This window comes from Phyllobates terribilis, unplaced genomic scaffold, assembly GCF_046119375.1.
Source record: "Phyllobates terribilis strain yellow unplaced genomic scaffold, ASM4611937v1 Scaffold_10__3_contigs__length_209671492, whole genome shotgun sequence".
In the NCBI taxonomy this organism is placed as follows: domain Eukaryota; kingdom Metazoa; phylum Chordata; class Amphibia; order Anura; family Dendrobatidae; genus Phyllobates; species Phyllobates terribilis.
The window spans coordinates 160,579,663-160,586,141 of NW_027362770.1; positions in this window are offsets into that span (position 1 = coordinate 160,579,663).

Here is a 6,479-nt window from a genome sequence, read left to right on the forward strand (position 1 = left end):
CCCTACTCTTGCTCACCGCTCCAGACGGCCTCATCCTGCTCTACTCTTGCTCACCCCTCCAGGCGGCCTCATCCTGCTCTACTCTTGCTCAGCACTCCAGGCGGCCTCATCCTGCTCTACTCTTGCTCACCGCTCCAGGCGGCCTCGTCCTGCTCTACTCTTGCTCACCGCTCCAGGCGGCCTCGTCCTGCTCTACTCTTGCTCACCGCTCCAGGCGGCCTCGTCCTGCTCTACTCTTGCTCACCGCTCCAGACGGCCTCGTCCTGCTCTACTCTTGCTCACCGCTCCAGGCGGCCTTGTCCTGCTCTACTCTTGCTCACCGCTCCAGGCGGCCTTGTCCTGCTCTACTCTTGCTCACCACTCCTGGCGGTCTCGTCCTGCCCTGCTCTCGCTCACCTCTCTGGGCGGCCTCACTCTGCTGTGTTTGTCCGCCACCTATGTGGGTCTGTTCCTGAGTCCCACTGTGTACTGGGTCCTATCCCGCCTGTGTTCCTACCTGCTAGTGCCTCCCTGTCTGCACTCTAGCCGTGCTTGCCTGTACCCCCCTGCCTGCATACCCGCCTGCCTGCATACCAGTCGTGCCTGCCTATACCCACCAGTCTGTGTGCCAGCCTAACCAGTCTGTTCCTGTATTCCCCTGTGTGGGTTAACAGCCGTGTCCGGGGTCTGTCCTGGAGTAGCACCTGGTCCCTCTGCTCGGTTCCTCCTTGGTGCACTGGCGTCGTATGCCGTCGTGTGACCCTGGTCGGATCGGGTGAATACCTAGTTACGCCCCTCCAGGCATTCACTCTCCGGCACGGTCTAGTGGAATCACACGCACACGCCGCTCAGCCCGGGCGTGTGCATTACAGCATGCTCAGGCCATGGTTCCCGTTGAGCCCCACGGCCTTCGCTCTCAGACGTTTTCCAGCGAATATGTGCATTAAAAATAAATAAATAAAATAAAATTTTTCTTTAGCTGAGTTCCAGGCGAATTACGCACCCGTCCAGATGGATCTATCAGCACTCGTTCCTGCGGATCCGCCACGTTACTATGGGGATCCAAGACAGAGTCGTGCATTTGTGGAGCAATGCATGCTACACTTCAAGTTCTACCCTCTATGTTTTCCCACAGATCGGGCTAAGGTGGGATTCATGATGTCTTACCTAGCGGGTGATGCTTTGAATTGGATCACCCCCCTATGGGACGCACAGGATCCTATCGTCCTGGACATAATGGCCTTCCTGGTGGCCTTTCTAATGGTCTTCGATGACCCTAACCCGGAGGCTCCTGCTGAAGCTTCACTTCCCAATATCCCGAAGCAGCCCCGATGGGTAATGTGTGTGGGTAGCGCAATAGTCCTTCAGCCCAATGAGACTACTGCCCACCCAGAATCCTCACAAGATGACTACGCTCTCCGGAATACTTCTTCCAACCTGAAGAGGCAGTCCAGACATGCTAGACGTAGAGGCAAGCCGTCACGCCAGGGTCTGTCCTCCCTGAGACCTCCTGACCCCAACCTTGAAGTCCCTACTGAAGCTTCATCTCCCTGTATCCCGGAGAAGCCCCAACTGGTAATGTGCATGGGTAGTGCACCAGTTCTCCTGCCCGAAGAGACTACTGCCCATCCAGACTCCACACAGGAGAACTTCCTGCACCCGGCATCAGATACTACACCCACTTTAACCAGTGTGCATGTCCAAGGATGCTCCGAAGCTGTGATTACCTCCGAGTCTGTGCACCTCTACTACCTGGCGGAGGACCCCCTGTTGCCTCCTGAATCCTCCAGGATACCACTCGATGACAATTGGAGAGAGACTTCCCTACACCCGGTACCCGATACTTCGTCCGCTCCCTCCTGTGGGCCTGACAATGGGTGCCTCAAAGCGGTAGTTAACCCAGAGTCTCTACACCCTTCTGACCAGGCGGAGGACCTCCAGTTGTCTCCAGAACCCTTCGGGGTGCTACCTGGTAGCGAAAAGACAGAGACTCTCCTATACTCTGTACCTGATACCTCGCTCGCTTCGTCCTGTGAGTCCAACCTAGTGTACTCCGAAGCAGAGGTTACTCCCGAGTCTTTACACCCCTCCAACCAGGCGGAGGACCTCCAGTTGTCTCCAGAACCCTTCGGGGTGCCACCTGGTGGTGAATGGACAGAGACTTTCCTATACTCGGTACCCGATACCTCGCCTGCTTCGTCCAGTGAGTCTGACCTAGTGTACTCTGAAGCAGAGGTTACCCATGAGTCTCTACACCCCTCCGACCAGGCAGAGGACCTCCAGTTGTCTCCAGAACCCTTCGGGGTACCACTTGGTGGTGAATGGACAGAGACTTTCCTATACTCGGCACCCGATACCTCGCCCGCTTCGTCCAGTGAGTCCAACCTAGTGTTCTCTGAAGCAGAGGTTACCCCCGAATCTCTGCATTCTTCTGACCTGGCAGAGTACCTCCAGGTGTCTCCCGAACCCTTCGGGGTGCTACTTGATAGCGAATGGACAGAGACTCTCCTGTACTCGGTACCTGATACCTCGTCTGCTTCATCCAGTGAGTCTGAACAAGTGTACTCCGAAGCAGAGGTTACCCCTGAGTCTCTGCCCCCCTCCAACCCGGCGGAGGACTTCCAGTTGTCTACTGTACCCTCTGGGGTGCCACCTGAAAATATGTGGAGAGAGACTTCCTTGTGTGCTGTTCCTGGTACTCCACCCGTTTCGTCTGTTGCTGAGGATGGCTGGATAGGAGGTAGCATCCTAGCTACCCAGATGAGACCAGTTTTTCCTGAGGACAGTGGAAGTGATCTCCTTGAAGTGAAGGATTGGCCCTAAAATTCCCTGCGGAAGATTCTGGCAGGCCTGAAGAAGAGGGGGCGTAAGGGGGGGGGTACTGTAACATACCTGGCGGCGTCCTTGCATAGTGGTTTATCTCCCACTGTGCAAGAGCGCGCACTTGATCTCCAGTCCAGAATGTCTCTCTGGCTTCCCTCCATGCTGTCTGTTTGCCTTCTGCTGCTTAAGGGCGGCGCCCGATCACTTCCTGCTTTTTGTACCTGCTGCAGGCACACCCCTTGTGCGTCCTCAGCCTATTGCTGTCTGTCACCTGGTATTTAAACCAGCTGCTCCAATTAACCCATGCCTGAGCATCTTGCCCTGTCAGTTGGCTTTTTGTCTCTGACATGCCAGGTCCTGTGTATGTTATCTGTCTTGCAGTATCTGTTCCCGTGTCTGTACTGTGTCCTACCTGTGTACTCTAACCTGCAGTCTGTACACGCTCTCTAGCCTGTTATCTTCTGCCTATCCTGGAGGCTGTATTTCCAGGCCTGTCTGAACACGCTCCTTGCCTGTTCCTCCCGCCTTCTAGGGGCCGATTACCTAGACCCGCTACTGCATCTTGCTACTGTGTCTGTTCTTGTCTGTATACTCTTCTAGCCTGTTTTCCCCTGTTTCTCTATATCCATACCTTTCCTTTTTCTGCAGAGTCTGAACTCGTACCTAACTCCTGCTCGTTGTCGCTGTACTCCCGTTTGTGAGTTTGTGGTCCACTCGCTACTTCACTGCAAGTACCCTGTGAACGACCACCTTTGAGCTAGAAACATAAGATAAGACGTCAAGAATGGGCCAAGAAATATCTTAAGACTGATTTTTCAAAGGTTTTATGGACTGACTAGATGGTGGCCCGACTCGAACGCATCGGGTATTCTAGAATATGTATGCGGCTGACCGGGCGCAATGAGCAGAACGTTGTTTAAATTTGGCGCCAATATCGCTGATTGGTCACGGTCGGCGAGCAGACGCGACCAATCAGCAGAGCGGTGTTTAAATATGGCGCTGATCTCGCTGATTGGTTGTGGCCGGCCACCGCAACCAATCAGCCTAGTGGTGTTTAAATTTGGCGCCAATCTCGCTGATTGGTCGCGGTCGGTCGGCAGACGTGACCAATCAGCAGAGCGTTGTTTAAATTTGGCGCCAATCTCGCTGATTGGTCGCGGCTGGCGGCCGCGACCAATCAGCAGAGCGTTGTTTAAATTTGGCGCCGAAATCGCTGATTGGTAGCGGTCGCCGGCGGCCACGACCAATCAGCAGAGCGCTGTTTACATTTGGCGCCAATCTCGCTGACTGGTCACAGTCGGCCGGCGGCCGCGACCAATCAGCAGAGCAGTGTTTAAATTTAGCCGGCGCGACCCATCAGCACAGCGGTGTTATGATCTGCAACATAAACTAAGAAAAGAATGGGAAAAGCTGTCCCTACAGTAAGACTAAGCTGAATCCCTAAGATGTAGCGGGCTGCCTGTTCCTTGTGAACAGACCCGCCTTCGTCCTCGGCTAGTCTGAACGGAGACCTATAGAATAAAGGGAGGGGTCCCTAAAAGAACTAAGAACTGGGACAAAAATGGGACACCTCCTAACAGAAGTTGTTGCAGAGCAAAAAGACAAACTGACAAAAAGTACTAGAGGTCCAGAGGACCAAGCGAACTAGACAGAGATAGACACCGAAGCACCTGGCTAGAGACAGGCAAAAAACACTGAAGTCCAGCAAAGCCAGAAGGGCGGAGCTGGAATATATAGGCAGCTGGTCACATGACCACAAAACACAAGATAGCAAAAACTAACAGGAGGGTTCTAACAGTACCTCCTCTTCTATGAGGATCCTCCGGATCCTCCAGGCCCAGGTCTATAAGGAAACCTCCTGTGGAAAGCTTTAACAAGCCTAGGAGCAGAGACATCATCCGTCCTTAGCCAAGAGTTGTCTTCGGGACCGAAACCCTTCCAGGAGACAAGATACTGTAATCTTCCTCTATGCCATCTAGAATTCAAGATACTAGAAATTTCATATTCGCCGTCTTCCACCACAGGAGGAACTGAGACAGTGGCGTCCCTATCAGATACATCAGCCTTTTTCAACAAGGAAACATGAAATACAGGATTAATCTTCCAGGAAGTAGGGACATCCAACCTAACCGCAGACGGGTGAACAACCTGAAGCACTTTAAATGGACCCACAAGCTTAGGAGTAGAGATGAGCGTTGTTCTACTCGAACTGTTCGCCAATCTCAAATTCGAGCTGTTTTGGGCGGTGTTCGAGCCGGTCGGCGAACACGAACAATTTGAGAAAAATTCGGCTGTTCGAGGTTATGTTCGATAACTGTTCGTGCACCAAAATCATAACTGGATTTTTTCTCAGTAATGATGAAAATTAATGTTAATACGCAGTTTGAGTGTACAGCGGGGCGGGGGGAGGGGCAGGGGATGGATCTCTGCAGGAACAATGAAGATCTCCATTTTTTTTTCTCTTTCCCGCATTTGCAGTGGGGAGGTGCAGTCTGTCAGCCTATCAGCAGCGCACACACGGAGCGAAGTGCTTTTTTTCACACAAGCAAGGGCATGTGTGATTGGCAGTGTATGTCACATGTCCTTGCCCTATAAGACCAAGCCATTTTCCCCGTCGCCACCATTTTCTCACTGCTGCAGCTGCGTGTTAGATGGCACCGCTGTTGCTGTGTGCGCTATACCTTGTTAATTTCAAGCCAATTTTCGCACAAATATACAGATAGCTTGGGAGTAGGGAATAGTTGTGATTGCAGTCCTTTTAAGGACTAGGTTACAGCATTTCCTACGACTTTTATCAGGCAGGTCTGTGCTCTTAAATAGATCGGTTGTGGGAGTAAAGACTAATTGTAATTGCAGTCCTTTTCAGGACTAGGTTACATGAGTTCCTATCAGTTTTTGCCAGGCAGGTCTGTGCCAGTGCTGTGCAAGTTTTTTTCACAGCATTTGGCTGAATCTAGCAAAGCTAATCCTTTTTGGCCTATTGCAGAGTGTGTTAGTCAGTGGAGTAGCCTATCTGTGTTGCAAGATATACCACCTGTGTATAGAATACCAATTTTTTTACTGCACCTAGTGAAGTAAAATCTTTTGGGCATAGCATCATTCTATTAGTCCATCTATACTGACCTCCATCAGGTTGCAAACTGAATATAATTTTTTTCTGCATCTAGCTCTGAAAAAATATTTGGGCTTCTAGCAGTGTGTGGGACTTGGTCTATTAGTCCATCTATACTGACCTCCATCAGGTTGCAAATTAAAAATAATTTTTTTCTTCATTTAGCTCTGAAAAAATATTTGGGCTTCTAGCAGTGTGTGGGACTTGTTCTATTAGTCCTTCTATACTGACCTCCAGCAGGTTGCAAATTGAATATAATTTTTTTCTGCATCTAGCTCTGAAAAAATATTTGGGCTTCTAGCAGTGTGTGGGACTTGGTCTATTAGTCCATCTATACTGACCTCCATCAGGTTGCAAATTAAAAATAATTTTTTTCTGCATCTAGCTCTGAAAAAATATTTGGGCTTCTAGCAGTGTGTGGGACTTGGTCTATTAGTCCATCTATACTGACCTCCATCAGGTTGCAAATTAAAAATAATTTTTTTCTTCATTTATCTCTGAAAAAATATTTGGGCTTCTAGCAGCGTGTGGGACTTGTTCTATTAGTCCATCTATACTGACCTCC